The sequence below is a fragment of the Bubalus kerabau genome, chromosome 3 (assembly GCF_029407905.1).
Source record: "Bubalus kerabau isolate K-KA32 ecotype Philippines breed swamp buffalo chromosome 3, PCC_UOA_SB_1v2, whole genome shotgun sequence".
Taxonomy (NCBI): Eukaryota; Metazoa; Chordata; class Mammalia; order Artiodactyla; family Bovidae; genus Bubalus; species Bubalus kerabau.
In genome coordinates this window covers 134,125,182-134,148,076 of record NC_073626.1, presented here as the reverse complement: position 1 = coordinate 134,148,076, position 22,895 = coordinate 134,125,182, and the positions used below count along the sequence as shown (strand labels likewise).

Here is a 22,895-nt window from a genome sequence, read left to right as displayed (position 1 = left end):
GAGGGACTCCTTTTTCTGCCTGGAAACCTCCAATGGATGTTGGTTAACTCCTTACATGCCACTACTCATTTAGGAGAAAAGGCCCTCCAAAGATTACTAGAAAGGTCCTTCAGAGGAACAGGCCTCCAAACAAATATAAGACAGGTGGTCTCCTCTTGTCCCATTTGCCAATTAAACAACCCTCAAGGAGCTCAAAGACCCCAGCTGGCCCAGCCCATCCAACGATGTGGGGCCTACCCAGGAGAGGACTGGCAGATGGACTTCACCCAGATGCCAGTTTCTCAAGGGTATAAATACCTATTAGTCATGATAGATACATTCACAGGATGGATTGACGGCTTTCCCACCCAGACTGAGAAGGCTGAGGAGGTGGTAAAAAAACTGCTCCATGAAATCATTCCAAGATTTGGTCTGCCCAGGTCATTACAAAGTGACAATGGGACATCATTGACTTCTAAGGTCACCCAAGGGGTCTCGAAAGCATTGGGCATTACTTATTATCTCCATTGTGCCTGGAGGCCTCAATCTTCAGGAAAAATAGAAAGAGCCAATCAATTCTTAAAATCATCGATAAAAAAGATAACCCAGGAGACCTCTCTGGGATGGAAGGAGGCTTTACCAATAGCTTTCCTCCGTACCCGCCTTGCCCCTAAGGAACAGGTTGGTCTTAATCCTTATGAGATGCTATATTGGAGACCTTTTGTTTATGTCAATGACCTCTTCCTAGATCCAGAGGTTCAGACCCTCCAGTCTTATACCATAGCCACTGGGCAATTCCAACAGAATATACGCTTGTGGGGTATGAACCAGGACCCAAAAGATTCTAAAGAGTCACCACTACATGCTCCAGGAACTCAAGTCCTAATTAAAGTCTGGAAAGATGGGTCCCCAAAGGCTCAACTCCAGCCCACATGGAAGGGCCCCTACCCTGTAATACTTTCTACCCCCACAGCAGTCAAGGTACCAGGACATGACTCCTGGATTCACTACTCACGAGTCAAGCCATGGAAGAAAACAGAAGAGGACACTCAATACACCTGTGAGCCCCTGGGAGATCTCAGATACCTATTCAGAACTACCAATGAGTGCCATTCTAATGAACACCCCCAAAATCTGGTTTCTGGGGATAAGATTTCTCAGGATAACTCTAAGGAGCCAACACAGCTTGACAGAGACTGTACTCCAAAACAGACAGGAGATAGATCTTCTGATCCCTGAACAAGGAGGGACTTGAGCCATCCTGGCCATGTGAATTTAAAATTGACCAATGTCCCTACTAGTCTTTGTTATGCTATATTGATGATGCTTATGGTTATTCTATGTACTGTCAATTGTCTAACCTGTTTTGTCTCTGCCCAGGTCAACCAGCTACAACATGTAGTGCCAGTTCAACAAAGATATAAAACTACAGCTGACCATGGAAAATATCACACAACCTTGGACACCGCTATAAGGACTCTGAGGATTGAGACTAGCAAGAGGGGGAGGCCCAATACCCCTCACCGCCCAAGTTCAGCAGGAAGTAGCCAGAAAGACCTCGATGCCCCTATTCCCAAAGAATTGGGCCTCCCATCTCTTGAGGGGGGAATGTTAGGTAGGTAGAATAGGGAAAAGGAGTCCAAAATTGCGGTGGCTAAAAGACAAGGAAGGTCCAAGGACCAGAGTGAAGACTTCAGGCAGAACAAACAGAATAAACAGCACTCCTGGCTAAGCCCAATTTGCATAGGGCAGGCCCAGGTGGAGGAAAAAGCATATAAAAGGAGGAGCCAAAGCGCTTTCTCTGGGACTCTCTCTCCCGCGTGCGCGCACGCTCACTCTTTCTCTCTCTCTCTCCCCCATGCGTGTGCGCGTGCGCGCGCTCTCTCTCTCTCTCTCTCTCTCCCCCCACCTCCCTCCCCACGCACTCCTCCACCCTCTTCTCTTTGAGTCTTGGATTCTCCTGCTATCTTCTAAATAAAATGGAGCTGTAACACTGATTTGCCTAAGAGCTGTAACATGGTTTGTCCAAGACCCAAGAGCTGTGATGCGCCGAGGGCTTTAATGTCCGTTGCTCCAAATCTTTGTTGTGACGAGACAAAGAACCAAGGAACATACACTCACGTGACAGTATCACTTTGTCCAGAGCCAGCCCACACTCTGCCACAGAAGAATTCCCTAATTTAAGAAATCAGATCCATTAAACAAGCTATCCAGCTCTACTTTTAATGGCCCTGTGGACACAAGTTAAATGCTTTTGCTGATAGAGTTGTCAAGAAATTGCGTTTGGAACCTCGACTGAGAAACAGGTGTCAAGATCTACAGCTGTGGCCTTGTACCTCCAGACCAAGATCAGCAGAGTCAAAAAGTTCAACATCTAATCAAGGGTCCACCAGGCTTCCAGCTTTTCAATGAGATGGAGGAAGATAAACAGATTTGGAGAACTGCCTGGATGCCACTCTAGAGTAACTACATCAGCCCCTTTTAATTATTTATAGAAGATAGATATAAATATAAATGAATCACAAGCAAGCAAGGGAAATATTATCTCAGGCTCATGGGAAAGTTCTCAAAATGCAGAGTTTCTGGGGGTACTGGACCAGAAATGAGGATCCTTAGAGGCCAGTGAGCCGGCCAGGCCAGAAGAGCCATCTGACCCATGCAGGGCATCACACAGGTTCTTGGAGAACACTTTCAGCATAACCTCAGCAGATACTGGCCAGCAAGATTTACATGAGCCAGTGGAGGACCTCAACAGAAGAAAATAATTGGTTTTGCCTATAATTTTTGATAGATCTCAAATATAGATAGATATCTATAATTTCTGATAGATCTCATTAGCACTTACTTCTGACTTGTTATTTCTAATATGCTTACAAGTCTCCCCAGCCTAGTAGCTTCCACCTACAAGTTATTATCTTCTGAATTTTAACCAACTATTCCAAATTAGAATCTTTATCTAGCAAGAATTTCAAGATGTTTATGCTATTTTTTTTTTTTTTTACTTCACACAATAACACCATATATACACACATGGGTATCTAGAACAGTGACGTGCAGAAGGCAGAGCCCAATTCCTGCCTAATTCTGTGAGTTTCATCACCTAATGGTCCAGAGGGCACAGAAGCCTAATCAAAAGTATCCACTGGCTTAATGCTTTATGTGTATCCTTCCCATTTTTCTCCATGCACACATATTTCTATATGTGTGGTACTGTTATCTATAAAGTAAAAGACTGGAAGCAACCTAAATATCCAAGATTAGAGAAATTTTCATCCATACTATATTATAACCAATTGCTGGGTTATTTTTCAGCTATTCCAATGATCTTTTAAATAAAATGTAGCAACGTGAGAACAGAATTCAAAGTACATTTAAGTGAAAAGGTAAGAATACCAAATGATTTGTATGCTTTAAAACAACCTATGTAAAAATAAAATCACATGGCAGAATGAGGACTAAAGAAGACATACAAACCTGATTAATAGTTCATATTCTAGGAAGTATGATTATGGGTAATTTCCTTATTTTCAAAAATGTCATAGTCTTGATAAATTGTTTTTAGACAAAATGAAGTATATGATACACATGCACATGCATACTTCTTCCAAGACAAAGTTTATGACTTTAATAGTTCTTGGATGTTATATTATCACTTAGAAATACAAATAATAAAAGTTCTTATTCAAACAGGTTTAAAGGAATTTGTTGGGATGCATCATTGGAAAGTTCGGAGGTGGACCACCTCAGAGTGAGCTGTTCCAGAGATTCGTGAGGTCCTCATTTCTGGGGTTCCACTTCTCTTGACTCTTGCCTTGCTACATATTTCAGCCTTTTTGTCACACTTCTTCCCTTATGACAGAAAAAAAGGCTGCAGCAGTTCCATATTAGAGAAAGAGCAAGGTCAACTCTTCCCCAAAATGTCAATCAACAGTCTTTGCCTCACTATGACTGGACCAATGTAGACCAATCACTGAAACCAGGGGACTGCTTCACTGGCTTAAAGTCAAATGATGCCCTCTGTACACCAGTCTGTAGTAAGCTGGCTACAGTTGACAGATATTTGCTGCCTCTACCTGTGAGAGGATTATACTTGCTCCACCTCACTGACATCAGCTTTGGCCATAACTTGCTCTGGACATTGACACTGAAATACAAATTATCAACATTCAAGCTCAGAGAGTGACATAGTTATTTAATGCTGTATCTGGCTGCACTGAAACCATTTTGTTCTTCTGCCAAGGAGAAGGGTTCAGAGCCACAATATTCTCTTTCCCTTTGCTACAGCTTCTGGCAAAATTCCAAACAGTCTTCCCTGTCAGCAGGGTTAGAGAATGGAGATGAAACTCAGAAGAGCTGCAGAAAAACCTGAGCTGCACCTTTGTTATTAACATAAGCTGCTGAGATTTCTTTCTGGGCTTGGGTCCTGGCTTGACAATTTATTTCTAAGTTACATGACCTTGGATAAGTTATTTCATTTATCTGTACCTATTTTCCTTATGGTAAAATAGAGATGATATGTAAAATTCCTGATGCAAACTCAAAAATGACAACTATTATTATTTGTTGATAATAAGAACCATAATTCTTACTCCCATGGGGGATTTTCTTCTAATTTATCTCGATGATTTTTGATAGGTAAAAATGTGTCACGACCTAAAAGAGGAAGTATATTGTATTCTTTTTGACAAAGGCAAAGTTTACAGACCCAAAGTCGAATATACTGATCATCTGTAGATATATAAGAAATTCTTCCTCAAATATATAAGTGTTAGTTCCTTAGAATTCTCTTATTTTTTTAAGGAGTAAAAAAAGATTAACCCAAAATTTCATATGGCAAAAATCCTTTATCACGTTCAATACCCAAAATGTGATAAAACTATTCAACAGTACAGTTGGCTTCACTGAAGTAATTTTGTTCCTTCTCTGAGGTATCTATTATTCAAGATAGTCAGGCAATGGATATTGAAATAAATGATTTTTCTATTCCATTGTGAAAACTCTTGTGTTCCCTGCACCCCTTCCCACAAAGTGATATATTCTTTTGTGTATATGAGACAGAGAGATTATATTGAGAGGAATGCAATTTAAAAATAAAATTTCTACTCTCTTCTTAAATTGAGATTATAATTATATCTAGACTTGAATCTTAGTTGACTTAATTTTGTAATCAATAATATTTTACATTATGGAACACATTTTTCCTTCTCAGACATCCATCACTGACATCTGGTATCTAGCATGTTTTTTCAGATAGTGTAGGTTTTATCTTGCTTAGTTTTCTGGTATCCAGTAATTAAGATCTGAAGCAATTATTTGTCTTTTTAGATTAAAAAAAAAAAATGCTCTGAAAAATTTAGTGTGAACTAAATCATGGTTTAACTTCATTAGAATGATAATTACCACATGCTGCTATGCAACAAAGCTACTAGAAACTTTCCACATACACATGTATACACAGCCACAAATACTCAAACACAAACACACACATTTCTGGACCTTACTCAAGGACTTGAGAATTACAATCTTTGAAAGTCGGGCTTAAATATTTTTATTTAAAAAAGCTTCTCAGGCACCCAAATCTTGGTTTTTAAATATTATTCCCCACCAAAAGAAAGCAAGGATAAGACAAAGGTAGAAAAAAATAGAAGATGAGCTTAGAACATTTTCTTGTGCCGGGAATAAAATTGCTCAAAGAATGGTAGGAATCATGTCCAAGAGCACAGAAGGCTACCTAATGGGACCCTTGCTGTCCACATTTGGGAATTTTTGAGCATGAAAATAAAATAACAATATGTTATAACCCATTGAACAAAATAAATCTATATTGAAATTAAAAAGGAAGAGGGAGGGAAGGAAGGACAGACTCTTAGAATGCCAACTAACAAATGTAGAAGGAACAATGCAGCTAGAAAATCTCTAGTTGGGTAAGAATCATCAATAGAGGCTAAAACAAATGGGTAAGAGTTTGATGAGGAATAAAATATACATTGTCTGAAAGTACCTCCCTATTGATTACTTTTCTATGAAAAAAGAAAAATGGTAACTTTATAGTGAAAAAGTCTGGCAAGTGCCCCCCGTACTGACTTAAAGGTAGCCGCCTCCCAAATTAGATCCACATACTAACCTCCCAGGATTAGGAAGTTGGGTGAATGTAACCTTATTGGGGAAAAGGATCTCTGCTCATGCAATTAAGTTAAAGATCTCAAGATGAAATCGCTGTGGATTAAATCCCATGACAAGGGTCTTTATGAGACCAGAAGAAAAGGCATGGAGGAGAGAAGGAAAAGAAAGCCACGTGAAGTTAGAGGCAGAGATTGGCATGAGGCAGCCATGAGAAACACTGACAGCCACCAGAAGTCAGAATACTCAAGGAAGGGTTATCCACTAGAGCCTCCAGAAGGAGCACAGCCCTGACAAGACCTTGACTTTGAACTCTGGCCTCCATTCTGTGGGAGAAGACTTGATTTAAGACATTGTGATCATTTGTTATGGTGGCCCTAGGAAACTAAAACACCACCGTAACCAAATAATTAATCACCAGTGAAGAGATGAATCTATACCAGTAAAGGGATGAATCTTGTGGTTTTTGATGAGATGCACTGAGAAGTTCACAGCATTACTTTCAAAATGTTTCTGCTGAAACTGCACAATCCAAATCTAATCATGAGGACATATCCAAATTGAGAACCATTCTACCAAGAAAAAGTAGTCTGTACTCTTGAAAAACATTGAGGTTATAAAAACCAATGAAAGTCTGAGAAACTGCTCTAGATTAAAGGAGATTAAATATATGATAAGAAAATACTATGTGTGCCCTTCATTAGAGCCTGGACTGTGAAAAAAAAAAATAGTCATTGGGGGGGATAATTGGAAAAACTTGGATACAGACTCTGAATTGAATAATATTGCATTAAAGTTCCTGTTTTTGTTACTCATATTGTGATTGTGTAACAGAATATCCTTATTCCTAGGAAATACACACTTAATATTAAGGGGGAAGAGGGCATCTTGCCTGCAACTTATTTCCAAATGATCCAGAAAAAAACAAGTATCTATGCATATGCATAGAAAAAGAATGAAAAAGTACATCAGCAAATATTAACAAGTGGGATTTGAGAATTCTTTGTCCTATAATTGTAATTTTTCAGTAATTTTGAAATTATTTCAAAACAAGGTGTTTAAAAAAGCTTACTGTATTATTATAATGTGTAACTAGGTGTGAAAACCAGTGTATTAAAACTTACTCTTTAAGGTAGTGGTTCTCATTTGTGTGATTGTACCTCCAGACAACAGACAGAAATGTCTGAAGACACTGATGTTTGACCATCAGTGCACAGGGTGGGGAAGAGGAGTGGATGTGGAGAGTCACTATTGGCATCTAGTGTGTGTAGAGGTCAGGGATGCTGCTGAAGTTTAAAGTGCACAGGATAGTCACTTACAAGTAATTTTCTAACCTAAACTGTCAATAGTGCCACTGTTCAGAAAACTTGCTTTAAGGAAATTATACTCTTTACTAATACAACATGGTTCTATATACTTAAGGAAAATAGCACCTAATTTGTATGGGTTTAGAATAGGGCAAATTTTTATATCAACAAAAGATTCCCATTACAGGAAAAAATATGTTTGCATGTCAAGACTTGGAAACCACCTACAGAAATGCATACAATTGCATGTCACATTATATACCAAACAAGAGTAGTGGGAGAATGAAGAATCGTAGAAGTTCAGTTCATTTTAACATCATAAAATATTAGACAATAAGTCTATTGCAAATGATTTCAAGGCATTAGAATAGCTTAGCGAAAAAGGATAAATAGATTTTTCTTAAACTTATGACTGTGGAAAACTCTTCATCCAGCCCAGCATAATGGAAACAGTGACAGATCAACAGCAGGAGGAGAAGGGGATGACAGAGGATGAGATGGTTGGATGTCCATCACCAACTCAATGGACGTGAATTTAAGCAAGCTCCTGGAGATGGTAAAGGATAGGGAAGGCTGGCATGCTGCAATCCATGGGGTCGTAGAGTCAGACACGACTGAGCAACTGAACAACAAGAACATACTCATAAAGCAGTATAAATATATCTAAATCGAATGAGATTTCCAGTTTCTGTATGTTCAGCATAGGAGAGCTACACAAATATCACTATAATTAACAAGTGATGAATCCTACAGTATCTTTCAGGTTTTCACATAATAAACCATACACAAAACTCAATGACTCTTAGCAGCAAACATTCATTTCTCACTCATGGGTGTGTGCACTGACTGAGATGACTCTGCTTCAGGTTCAGGTGTGTTCTGTGGGCCTCTCACTCTGGGACCAATAGCTACCCAGACATATGGCTGCTACCTCATGGCAGATCACAGACACTCACAAATACAGGCCAAGCTCTGCAAGCACATACAAAACCTCACCCACATCACATCTGCTAATGTACTGTTGGCCAAAGCATTCCATGACCAAGCCTAAAGCCTGTCTGTGTTCCAATAAAACTTTGTCTATGGATACAAACTTGAATTTTCCATTAACTTCCACACATCATAAAATGTTACTTTTTTCTCCAATGATTTAAAAATGTAAAAGCTATTTTTAGCACATGGGCTGTACAAAAACAGGTAGTTGGTCAGATTTGACCCATAGGTCATTGTTTGATGACCCCTGCATTTACCAGCAAAGTCCTTAGCATGTACTGGTCATAGAAGACTGTACAAAAGAAAGAGAAGGCAATAACCAAGGAGTTTATACAGTTGAGAATGCAAAATGCACGTTAAATACATGTAAAAACTATTTAGGAACATTAGAAAAATAATATATAGGAATCAAAGACTGAAGTCATGAATGTTAGAAGACATAATACCAAGAAGTTATTAAGGTTTAATATTTTAGGACAGAATTCCTGAAAAAAAATTTATGGTTGAATACATGGATTGTGAATCCATGTATTCATGGATTCACCCCCATCCTTTCCTTACACACTGAGAAAGGAAACTTTTAGAAATAATAAATGAGGGGTTACAGTCTGCAGTCTGTTTTATTTTTTTATGATTTTTCCTTATATAACATTAAAATAAAACATTATTTTTAAAACAGTATTGCAAAGTAATTTATGCAATACAAAAATGTTGAAAACTTTTGATGAGCACTTTGGTTGTTTTCAATTTTCCCCTTATAATATGTAATGCTGTGATACACAACCTAAATCTTTACCTAAATTAATCATTCATTTTTAAGGAAAAAGTATCTATAAGTGGAATTTCTGGATCAAAGCATATAAACAACTGTTTTCAAAACATTTTTCTTCTCAGTGTCATCTGATATTAAATCTGGTATTAAAATCAAGAACGTTAATGGAAGACAGTTGATTGGGGATATGACGATTTGAGATATTGATCACATATAACATGAGAATACAGTAATATTTATGATTTTTGTATGTATATAACAGGGTGGGTAAGAGAAAGAGAAGGGAGAAAAAATTTAATGTGAGAATCATCAAAATTCAATGTAAAATGATACCATATATTGCACAAGAATTACTGATTGTACTAGGAAAACTCTGTCTGAATAGCCAGGTATACTCATCATATCAGATCAGATCAGATCAGTCGCTCAGTCGTCTCCGACTCTTTGCAACCCCATGAATCACAGCACGCCAGGCCTCCCTGTCCATCACCAACTCCCGGAGTTCACTCAGACTCATGTCCAGCAAGTCAGTGATGCCATCCAGCCATCTCATCCTCTGTCGTCCCGTTCTCCTCTTGCTCCCAATCCCCCCCAGCATCAGAGTCTTTTCCAATGAGTCAACTCTTCACATGAGGTGGCCAAAGTACTGGAGTTTCAGCTTTAGCATCATTCCTTCCAAAGAAATCCCAGAGCTGATCTCCTTCAGAATGGACTGGTTGGATCTCCTTGCAGTCCGAGGGACTCGCAAGAGTCTTCTCCAACACCACAGTTCAAAAGCATCAATTCTTTGGCGCTCAGCCTTCTTCACAGTCCAACTCTCACATCCATATATGACCACTGGAAAAACCATAGTCTTGACTAGATGAACCTTTGTTGGCAAAGTAATGTCTCTGCTTTTCAATATGCTATCTAGGGTGGTCATAACTTTCCTTCCAAGGAGTAAGTGTCTTTTAATTTCATGACTGCAGTCACCATCTGTAGTGATCTTGGAGCCCAGAAAAATAAAGTCTGACACTGTTTCCACTGTTTCCCCATCTATTTCCCATGAAGTGATGGGACCAGATGCCATGATCCTCGTTTTCTGAATGTTGAGCTTTAAGCCAACTTTTTCACTCTCCACTTTCACTTTCATCAAGAGGCTTTTGAGTTCCTCTTCACTTTCTGCCATAAGGGTGGTGTCATCTGCGTTTCTGAGGTTATTGATATTTCTCCCGGCAATCTTGATTCCAGCTTATGTTTCTTCCAGTCCAGCGTTTCTCATGATGTACTCTGCATATAAGTTAAATAAGCAGGGTGACAATATACACCCTTGACGAACTCCTTTTCCTATTTGGAACCAGTCTGTTGTTCCATGTCCAGTTCTAACTGTTGCTTCCTGACCTGCATACAAATTTCTCAAGAGGCAGATTAGGTGGTCTGGTATTCCCATCTCTTTCAGAATTTTCCACAGTTTATTGTGATCCACACAGTCAAAGGCTTTGGCATAGTCAATAAAGCAGAAATATATGTTTTTCTGGAACTCTCTTGCTTTTTCCATGATCCAGCAGATGTTGGCAATTTGATCTCTGGTTCTTCTGCCTTTTCTAAAACCAGCTTGAACATCAGGAAGTTCACGGTTTACATATTGCTGAAGCCTGGCTTGGAGAATTTTGAGCATTACTCTGCTAGCGTGTGAGATGAGTGCAATTCTGCGGTAGTTTGAGCATTCTTTGTCATTGCCTTTCTTTGGGATTGGAATGAAAACTGACCTTTTCCAGTTCTGTGGACACTGCTGAGTTTTCCAAATTTGCTGGCATATTGAGTGCAGCACTTTTATGGCATCATCTTTCAGGATTTGGAATAGCTCAACTGGAATTCCATCACCTCCACTAGCTTTGTTAGTAGTGATGCTTTCTAAGGCCCACTTGACTTCACATCCCAGATGTCTGGCTCTAGGTCAGTGATCACACCATCGTGATTATCTGGGTCGTGAAGATCTTTTTTGTACAGTTCTGTGTATTCTTGCCATCTCTTCTTAATATCTTCTGCCTCTGTTAGGTCCATACCATTTCTGTCCTTTATTGAGCCCATCTTTGCATGAAATGTTCCTTTGGTATCTCTGATTTTCTTGAAGAGATCTCTAGTCTTTCCCATTCTGTTGTTTTCCTCTATTTCTTTGCATTGATTGCTGAAGAAGGCTTTCTTATCTCTTCTTGCTATTCTTTGGAACTCTGCATTCAGATGTTTATATCTTTCCTTTTCTCCTTTGCTTTTTGCTTCTCTTCTTTTCACAGCTATTTGTAAGGCCTCCCCAGACAGCCATTTTGCTTTTTTGCATTTCTTTTCCATGGGAATGGTCTTGATCCCTGTCTCCTGTACAATGTCACGAACCTCATTCCATAATTCATCAGGCATTCTATCTATCAGATCTAAGCCCTTAAATCTATTTCTCACTTCCACTGTATAATCATAAGGGATTTGATTTAGGTCATACCTGAATGGTCTAGTGGTTTTCCTTACTTTCTTCAATTTAAGTCTGAATTTGGCAATAAGGAGTTCATGGTCTGAGCCACAGTCAGCTCCCAGTCTTGTTTTTGCTTATTGTATAGAGCTTCTCCATCTTTGGCTGCAAAGAATATAATCAGTCTGATTTCGGTGTTGATCATCTGGTGATGTCCATGTATAGAGTCTTCTCTTGTGTTGTTGGAAGTGGGTGTTTGTTATGACCAGTGCATTTTCTTGGCAAAACTCTATTAGTCTTTGCCCTGCTTCATTCCATATTCCAAGGCCAAATTTGCCTGTTATTTGTAAATAAAATAAAAAAAAACAAAACTGCTCAAGTCTGAATATATCTAAATGCTTTAAAAACCTAGGAGGTAAAATCTTTACAAGATATACTAATGTACTGCTATTAAGTTGTTAGACCTAAGAATTTTTAACTATATTGTATTAACTTCATTTCCTTTTCTCAATAAATCATTAATAGGGATTCTCAGTAAGGGTCCTTGGGTCTATGGCTGTGTAAGAGATCACTCCAAACTTTGTAGCTTGGAACAAAACTTTGTTACTACGATTCATAGTTCTGTGGATCAGCTGGCTCAAGTGGGAAGTTCCCTCCCAGAGTCTCTCATGCAACTGCAGTCTAATGTTGGCTGGGGCTGACTCATCTGATGGCTCAACTGGGCTGAGTATCCAAGATGGCTCCCTCCCAGGACTGGCATATTGGCAGTAGTGGTTGGCTATGAGCTCAATAGAATGTGCTAACCTGAGTGGCCACATTTGACCTCTCCTTGGAGTCTGTGACCCTCACAGCATGGTAGCTATGCTCAGGGATGGAGTGTCTTGAGAGTGAGTGAACACTACCAAGAGCGAGTGTTCCAAAAGTTCCTGGGAAAAGCTACAAGTATCCTTATGATCTAACCTTGGAAGTCCCAGAATATTTCCTCTACTAGATTCTTCTGTTTCAGCAAATCACTCAGGCCTTCCCAGAAGCAAGAGAAGAAGCTTTAGACTCTACTTTTTGATGGGAGAGCAGCAAATTACACTGCAGAGGTGCATATGGATGGAAACTATTATTGTGGCCATCTCTGGAAAATGCAATCCACCACAGTGGGGAGTTGGCAGGAACTCTCAGAAATTGTAGGCTAATTTTTCACATATTCACATGTTTCTCTGAAGAGAAATCTAGAATATTCTTAAGATTCTCAAAGGAATCTGACCAAAAAAATAAAAAGGAGAAATAATCACTGCTCTGAGATTAGATTATAGTCTATTACAGAATGAAGTTTATTCTATCCCCAAATGTCCCTTTTAAGGATATTTAATCTCTACCACTATCTTGGAACTGTTCGTCATCTAGATGTGACTAAGAAACTCATCCAATTAAAATTTTAAAAACCAGTCAGGATAGTTCCATGACAATAAGTTCAATGAAACTGGATAAATACATATACATGCATGTACATGTATAAAACATGTTCTGAATTTTAAACAGAGGGACCTGATCAAATGGTGTTTGTATTTTGGACTACTGTTCCCATTATATCTGCCTATATTTGACACTTAGAGAACTCTAATCAACTATTAATACTCTACAGACGGTTCAGAGGAAATTTCTTTTTAGATGCCTGCAGCACAATCCTGCACAGTGTACAATAATTTCCACCATAGAGCATGAGATTTGATTACATTTACCTCAGCATATATAATTATAACTTAGTATTGATCACAAAATTACCTGGTTTTTGTTACAGCATTTGAGTCTGTGGAAACCTCCCCCACCCACCCCAGAATCCATGACAGCCTCAGAGAAATTCCATTTGAGTAAGAACTATTTATGCCCCTCTATTTGCTATTAGTTTCATGAACTTGTCCCCACTGGATTTGGATGGAAGTAGAAAGAGGAGGGCAGAGGATGCAGAAATCAATAGCCAGCCATATTCTTCACTAGAGGTTAGCAGATACATAACATGAGTCTAAAAACCAATCCCAGTTCTTTGCTTAAATACACATTCAGATTCAAGACACAGAATTAACTAACAGAAGGGAATTTTGTTGCTTCTGCTGTTGAAGTTAATATGTCTCTTAAGTCTCTTGTTGTCTGGCACATTCATCGTCCACATCACCCTTTTCTCAAGTAGTGACCTGGGTCAGTTGTTCCATAACAGTTCATAACTTGCTGATTTTTTTTTCCAATTTGTTTTCTATCATCTATTTTTCTGTAACTAGAATTTAGTTATAAAGACTTGATTAAATACAGAGCTAACATTTTTGACGTGGATACTTCACAGGTGGTTCTATGTATTTCATGTGATACCACATGAGGAAGTACACAATATCTATTTGCCCTTCGTAGACGGGCAAAGATGCTCACTGATAAGTAGTTGTAAAGTTATAAGGTGACCTTTTACCTTCCTTGGAATATCCAGTTCCTCATCGGTTTCTTAGTTTTAGCATCCATAAATATTTATTGCCTGAATCAATTATTTCATTAGATGTTATAGAATGGTGAATTATTCTATCATTCCTTCTACATGTGTTCATTAAAATACTTCTGTAAGAAAACATTCCCTCATGCACTAGTGCTATTTTATAACTTGAAAATAGATTTTCACAGGAAAGGCGGATCAAGACAGTGTTTTCCCTTTAAATACAGATTTTCAGAGTATAGAGTTGACTAACTCTAATAATGAAAAATGAGTTGTGTTTGGTGCTTTGGCTTTCTCTTCTGAGTATCATTATAGATTCATGCATATTTATTTAATCAGTGTATTTCAATCAATCGCTGTCATCTTTCTTTTGATGCCAAAATTGCCCACCGTTAGCCAATGGGCAGCTGCCTTGCTTTCTAGCATAACAAGATGATCTCATCTCAGCTTGTCATTTGCCACTCTGTATCTGGAACCGGCAATCTCTCCATGAATTACTGGTTCCTTTCAGGAAGAAACAGTATTCAGAGCCCACAATTTGAGTGTGTCAATTACAAATTGGCATTTACCAAAAGCATTGCCAACAACTGAAAAACGATGGTATTTGTCATCTGTCCCTACAGAGACTGAACCCTGTTGACTTTCCATAGCCCCTAAGGGAATGCAGGGTGGAGTGAGGCAGCCTGTGCTCCAGGGAATCTGGTGGGACAGGTCTTTAGATAGATGCTTTTAGGAACAGATTTTATGATCTCAATCCTTGCATTTCCTCACACCTAGAGAAGCATTAAATCCCTTTATGGTGACATCAGATCCTCAAAACTAACAAAAAACCTTTTGTAAAATGAGTGCTTCTGTTTACAATAGCCCAGACATGGAGGCAACCTAGATGTCCATCGGCAGATGAATGGATAAGAAAGCTGCGGTACATGTACACAATGGAATATTACTCAGCTATTACAAAGAATGCATTGGAATCAGTTCTAATGAGGTGGATGAAACTGGAGCCTATTATACACAGCAAAGTAAGTCAGAAAGAAAAACACCAATACAGTATATTAACACATATATATGGAATTTAAAAAGATGGTAACAATGACCCTATATGCAAGATAGCAAAAGAGACACAGATGTAAAGAACAGATGTTTGGACTCTGTGGGAGAAGGCAAGGGTGAGCTGATTTGAGAGAATAGCCTCGAAACATGTATATTATCATATGTGAAATAGATCGCCAGTCAGGTTTGATGCATGAGACAGGGTGCTCAGGGCTGGTGCACTGGGATGACCCCTGGGGATAGGATGGGGAGGGAGGTGGGAGGGAGAATCAGGATGGGGAACACATGTACACCCATGGCTGATTCATGTGAATGTATGACAAAACCCACCACAATATTATAAAGTAATTAGCCTCCAATTAAAATAAATTTAAAAAAAGAAAAAAAAAAAAGAGTGCTTAATGGTATTAAACTCCCCCTTCACCAAAACCTTATATATTGACCTTCCCCTACTTCTGCTTTTAGTCAACAGCTGCCAACATTCTCGTGATTACTGAGAAGTCATTATTACTGGGTCTGTTCAGTAGACAGAGCTGGGCTATTTCAACATTTTTCATTTTAAAGCATTTCAAGTTTTTTAACATTAAAAAAAATATAATCACTTATTCATAAGTATAATATATAATAACTTCAAAATAATGCCAATAAAATATAGTGTAATGAAATATGGGGCTTCCTTGGTGGCTCAGATGATAAAAGAATCTGCCTGCAATGTGGAAGACCTGGGTTCTATCCCTGGGTCAGGAAGATCCCTAGAGAAGGGAATGGCTACCCACTTTAGTATTCTTGCCTGGAGAATTCCATGGACAGAGGAACCTGGCAGGCTACAGTCCATGGGGTCACAAAGAGTCAAACACAATGGAGCGACTAACACTTTTTTCACATTTTCACAATGAAATACATCAATATTACTAACAACAGACACTAAATGAAAGTGAAGATCACTTTGTATTTTTGTTAGACTATATTCCACTAGCAAACAATGTGTAACCACCTTATGTTCTAAAATACCTAAAGGGCCTAAGAATAGGCAAAAGCTTTTCCCTTGAGGAAGAGGGAAGTTGTGGCTAGGATAAAGGCCAGGATGACTTCAGTTATCTCATCTCCTTTCTGAGTTCTGAGAAGAAAGGAGGAAAGACCTAAGGTGAGTAGAGGGTGGGGATACACTAGCCTGTTGATACAACATAACCAGAGACACGCTGAGCCCCTTTCTCCAGGACTGCTGGGTGATGCTGGCAGCCAAGGAGATATGCCCGAGCAGCACTGAACAAAGACAGATGAAATACGAGACATATGTTTATCTGGGCACAGTGTCTGTGCCAAGACTGCAAGACTGAGATAGCTAGACACTTCACGGCAGTGATAGAAACATTTCACAGCCGTTTGTCACTTTAAAAGAATAAATTGTATGAATGAAAAGTATACACCATCCCCCTCCCAGCCCCTAGATCATCCAGAACATTTCATTGGACAGCATGTGACACCAGCCTGACATTTTGGGGTGTATCACAGGACTTGTTGCTATTATTTATCTTGGTCTTATCATGTTGGCATTTAAGCACCTTATCACTGCACTTGAGAGAAAAGATCCCATTTCTTTGGGCTGTGTTTTTAAACTAGTGATTCAGGAGCACTGATATACTTGCTCTTTTAATTTTGAACTGTACTCACATTTCTGCTGGGAGGCAACAACAAGGAAAAACAGGTGAGGCTGGCAGCCCTCAGGGAGGCAGCAGATGGGAGAATAGTGATCTGGAAGGAAAGCAAGGGAAGCGTTGGTTCTTTAGGTAAACTGAAATCTGCTTTTTATCCCTGTAAGATACCACAAGCTGTCTTACTTTCTTCCCATCTCACCTTTGCCTCTTGTTTTGCCCCCACCCATCTTATCAAGCACAGAAAGGAGCGACTTGCTCATGTCCCATTCTCCATTTCCCCTCTAATTAATTATGTTTCTCCCACCTCTGAGGAAAAATTCTTGCCCCTGTCACCTCCCACAATCTTCTTATAATCTTGGAAATTTGCTTCATTCAGTCCATCAACATGAATTACTGGAAGAAATTTGGTTACTCATTTTTAATTCTTCTAGCCCTTTCCTCAATCCTTTATATTTGCAAAATATTTGCTTAAAGCAAAGAGTGTCAATCATTAATGTTCATATGGGATGTTCAGCACCCCATGGACAGCTTGCTAGAAATGTTGGTCCTCTACTCTGTATTTAAATTCTGATTGAACAGTGGGACCCTAGTGATACCAATGAAGGAAGCGAAAGGTTTCAACTCTCAGGAAAAATGGCTCAAATGTATGAGGAGTGGAGGAAACTTAGGGTAGCCTTCATATCCTATCAACATTCTCATTCCATTGGGGAAGATTCAGCAGGTTGTGGGAAATTTGCCTATGCCGCATGCAATGGAATATTAGTCAGCCATTAAAAGGAACTGATTGCTGATACACATAACAAGGATGAATCTCAAAGTACTGTACTTAGTGAAAGAAAACAGACACAAGAGTGCATGTGACAGAAATTGGATCAGTGGTTATTTATGGGAGGGAGGGGTTGATTGGGAAATGATGTGAGGCAATTAGTGAGTGATGAAAATGTCTTGATTGACAAGGGTTGCAATTCAGGAGTATACGCCTTGTCAAAATCTATGTGTACATTTACAATCTGTAATTTTCTTTGTATGCAAATTATATCTTAAATTTTTTAACTTGAGTATACCTATTTTGGGTAATAAATTTTTTTTACCAATTTATATGCAAAAGACAAAAATAAACTTTTGAGATAGAAGATGATTTAACACAGTGCTGGAGTCTTGGCATGCACTTAATAAAAATGTATTGATGACTAATGTCCTCGAAAGAGTGGTTTGCTGCAAGAGTTTGTTTACAAGATGCCTGCCTTCAATGCAGCAATATGCTCAAATTCAGCACTGTCTACACAATTCAAATTTCCTAACCCTATAAAATCTTTTTAGTAATCCTCCATCCCATCAATCTGGCTATACAGCCTTTTCATGAGAGTATAACAAATAAAATCAATACCTTTTATTACTTCACCATCAGAAACTCTTAGTACACCCAGATTCAAAGGCATAAGGCTGCAAAGCTGATCCAATCTTTAGGGAGTATTTTACAAAGAAAGCATACTGTTACAATTTTGTATGAATAAGGAAAGCTATCCTTAAGTCCTACAAAGGATTTCTTAGGTTGAAAAGTACATATAAGGGCTATCAATCCCCATGTATAATCTCTAGCTAGATAAATATAGGGGAAAAAATCATGTATTCGCTCAAAGAAATACAATTTCCTGAAAATATATGCTGAATGAATTTATATTTATCTCTATAATAAAAAGTATGCACTGTCAAGTCTCAGGAAAATCAGACAAATCACTCTGTAGTACTCATCTTTCTTAATTGTGCTGTGCGTTTCTAGTGGTAACTGGTCTCATAATACATATGTGACAATCTTCCTATTTTCACCCACTTTATTTTTTTTTGTTAAAAAATTATTAAAAAAAAAACAAAACTACTAACCAAACAAGCAAAAGTGTAAATTAAACTAAAGCTTTAGATTAAAAGATAATTTACTGTTAGATTATGCATCTGCAATGCTAATGACACAAGTTTGAAAGAATTATCAGTAGGAACTCCTCCATTATTTCCAATTGTTTTGTTTCAAGAGAATTCACATATAGAGGAGAAATAAACAATAAAATATCACAGGAAAGGTGTTACTGGAGAAATATGGTTTTCTTTTTCAATTTCGAGAGGATAAAATTTTTAAGGGGGAAAAAATACAAGGGATGAAAGATGTTAAGGCCAATTCAAAAACTGGAAAAGTTTTAAATCTTTCAACCATCTATAAAAATTTTTCATTTTGTAATAAAAGAACTAGAGCTTTAACAATTCAAACTCTATGTGTTCCAGCAATCTCAAAGTGTGGAATTCAGACCAGCAGCACCAGCAGCACCCGGGAACTTGTTAGAAATGCACACTCTTGGGTCCCACCAAGGCCTACTGAGTTGGAAACTCTGGGGATGGGTGCAACCACCTGTTTTTTAACAAGAGCTACAGGTGATACGACTGAGTGACTCACACTTTCACACTATCACTATCCAGGTGATTTTCACACAGGGTGAAACCTGAGAATCACTGACTTATTCCAAAAACATTTATCCACTGTGTGCCAGGCTCTGGGGACACAAAGGCACTGGGGACACGAAAATAAAAACTTAACATGACTCATAGTTTAATCAGTCATAAAGAAAAAGAATATCAGCCAGGAAGATTGTTTTCAAATACAAGAAAATAGGATATTCCTCTGGGTAAGGCTGGATCAGGTAGAACTGCTGAGAACACTGAGGAATTCTGTTAAGATGGGGGCAATGTTTCTCAGTCAGAATCATCTGAAAGATTTTTCAAAAACACAGGTCCTGGCCCTTCCCAGACCTCTGGAATCACAGCCTCCTCCAGTGGGGCTCAAGAAAACTGTATTTAGCAGTTCCCTTAGTAATTCTGATGTTTACCCAGAGTTAATGATACTGCTGCTGTAGAGTTGTCTTGGTTTCTGTGCTCTTCACCCCTCCCTGCTGGCAGCTTCTCCCCGCGTTCTGTAATTGCACGTGTGCTAAGTCGCTCCAGTTGCTTCAGCCGTGTCCAACTCTTTGGGACCCAATGGACTGCAGCCCACCAGACTCCTCTGTCCATGGGATTCTCCGGGGAAGAATACTGGAGTGGGTTGCCATACCCTTCTCCAGAGGATCTTCCTAATTCAGGGATCAAACCTTTGTCTCATGTCTCCTGCATGGGGAGGCGGGTTCTTTACCACCAGCACTGCCTGGGAAGTTGCTGGATCATATGGTAGCTGTATTTTCAGTTTTTTAAGGAACCTCCAGACTCTTCTCCAGAGTGGCTATACTGGCTTGCACTCCAAACCAATGAAATTGTCTCTGGGAGCACTGCTGGTGAGGGGGGATGTGAACGTGCCTAGGGTGAAGGGCAGTTCCCCAGCTTAACCTCTGAATCAGAATCTCTGGGGACAGGGCTCAGGAATATTCTTTTATTTTTTTACATATCCCCAAGTGATTTTCAAGTACACAACAATCTGAAATGTATTGCCTTGTGGATCTCTCTAAGAAGTTACTTTTCTACTCTCCACTACACTCCAAAGGCAACTTATCAAAACATGTTCCCTACCCTTTGTCGGTCTCTTGACATGTGTGTTGGATAAGTAATGGCCCCTCAAAGATGTTCACATCCTAATCCCTAGAATCTGTGAATCCTACATGGCAAAAAGAACTTTATAGTTATGATGAAGTTAAAGACCTTTAGATGAGTGGTTATCCTAGATGAGATAGGTGAGCTCAATATAATCACAGAGATCTTTATTAGAAGTCAAAAGCAGAGACATTACTTTGCCAACAAAGGTCCATCTAGTCAAGGCTATGGTTTTTCCTGTGGTCATGTATGGATGTGAGAGTTGGACTGTGAAGAAGGCTGAGCGCCGAAGAATTGATGCTTATGAACTGTGGTGTTGGAGAAAACTCTTGAGAGTCTCTTGGACTGCAAGTAGATCCAACCAGTCCATTCTGAAGGAGATCAGCCCTGGGATTTCTTTGGAAGGAATGATGCTAAAGCTGAAACCCCAATACTTTGGCCACCTCATGCAAAGAGTTGACTCATTGGAAAAGACTGTGATGCTGGGAGGGATTGGGGGCAGGAGGAGAACGGGACGACAGAGGATGAAATGGCTGGATGGCATCACTGACTCAATGGACGTGAGTTTGAGTGAACTCTGGGAGTTGGTGATGGACAGGGAGACCTGGCGTGCTGCGATTCATGGGGTCGCAAAGAGTCAGACACGACTGAGCGACTGAACTGAACTGAACTATGGATCAGGAAAAAAAAAAAAAAGATGTTACAATGGAAAAAAGAGAGTGTTATAAAGATGATACACTGCTGGTTTTGAAGAAAGAGGAAGGTGTCATAAACCAGGGAATGCAAGAAGGCTTTAGAAGCTGAAAAAGGCAAGGAAACATTCTCTCCAAGAGCCTCTGAAAGCGGGGAAACACACGTACACCCTGGCTGATCCATGTCAATGTATGGCAAAAACCACCACAATATTGTAAAGTAATTAGCCTCCAATTAAAATAAATAAATAAAAATTTTTAAAAAAAAGAAAAATGAAAGAGCTTCCTAAAGGAATGGAGTCCTTCCAGCACCTTGATTTTGGCCCAGCATAAACTCATATCCGGAGAAGGCAATGGCACCCCACTCCAGTACTCTTGCCTGGAAAATCCCAGGGACGATTTGGGCTGCCGTCTATGGGGTCACACAGAGTCGGACACGACTGAAGTGACTTACCAGCAGCAGCAGCAGCAAGCTCATATCAAGATTCTGACCCAAATTTGTGGTCATTTGTTATAGTAGCAATAGAAGACTAATACATGTGAAATACATAGGAAGGAAAGTAATTCGAGACAAGCAGTGCTAATAGAAATGAAGCTTATTGCATTTAGAGATTCTTCTTTAAAAAAAATGACCTATTTAGTGTTTCCTTAGCATTTATGTTTTATCAAACAATTTCTTTGATTTGGGGTCTTAATTAGACATATAGTTACAATGATCAAAGAAAATAATTCAAGGATCTTAAAAAAAAAGCCTCAGTTGCTTGACAGCAGTAAGATTTCCTCTTTAGATTCAGTCCTCACAGTTTATCAGAAGATATGTAAGGTCACTATTGTGTACAGCTAAAGACATCATTCATTATTGTCTACACCCAGATACCTGACAAGCCTAAAAATACTCAATTTGGAGGAAGAGTCACGAAAAATATTCATAACAGACATACTCAGTGTGATGTCATCAGCTACACGGTAAAACTTGTGAAGGAAAAGAACCCCGGGAAAAGCCTTCAAAGTCCTCTTAGATTATCAGCCACTTTTAAAGATTAAAAAAAGATAGGTGAACAACAGTCACATTGCCTCAGTCTTTACTTGCTTCAGTCTTACCAATGGAAGTTTCATGTCTTTAAGCCGGGGTTCTCAAAGTTGATTGTACAGCATTAGATCACCTGTAAGCTTGGTAAAACACACATAGCTGGGATCCAGTTTCAGGGCTTCTCACTCAGGAGGTCTAGGGTGAAGCCCAGGACTTCGCATTCCTCACACATTTCCCTGGTGCTGCTCTGCTGTCCGTCAGTCCCGAGATCACATTCTGAAAACTGCTGCCTGCAGCCACGGCTGTCAGTACTGCCTGCAAGTCAACATCACCTGAGACTTGTTCAAGCCCTCATGCCCCAGCCACACCCCAGGCCAGTTAAGTCTGATTTCTGGAGGTGAGACCAGGCATCATGATTTTCAAACACCCCAGATGATTGCAATATGCAGCCAAAGCTGTGAACCACTGCCCTAGAGGCTAAAATGGCAATAAAGAAGCTGGGCAAGTGAATGTTAAGGAGATGGGGCAGTAACACTGATGTGAGCTGCTCTGCCCTTTTGCTGCCTCTGCGCCCCAGGATTTCCTCTCAACCAAATGCTTCTCCTGAGGAGGGAGGAGGGTTCAGGATGGGGAACACATGTATACCTGTGGTGGATTCATTTTGATATTTGGCAAAACTAATACAATTTTGTAAAGTTTAAAAATAAAATAAAATTTTAAAAAAAAACAGAAAGTGAAAAAAAAAAAAAAGAGTTGAAGTTTAAAAACAGCATCTAGGGGACTTCCCTGACAGTCCAGTGGTTAAGACTCTGCACTTCCAATG

At 39.3% G+C, this 22,895-nt stretch overlaps 1 protein-coding gene across 1 annotated transcript in view; it reads right to left on the bottom strand.

Moving 5' to 3' along the window:
- Window positions 1-22,394, bottom strand: part of NABP1 (nucleic acid binding protein 1) — a 127,858-nt gene extending 105,464 nt beyond the window's left edge. Inside the window, exons 1-2 of the mRNA XM_055572970.1 lie at window positions 22,144-22,394; window positions 16,803-16,883 (exon numbers count right to left, since the gene is read on the bottom strand). The gene's annotated coding sequence lies outside the window, so the exon portion shown is untranslated. The remainder of the gene's footprint in view (window positions 1-16,802; window positions 16,884-22,143) is intronic.
- Window positions 22,395-22,895: the final 501 nt, after the last annotated feature.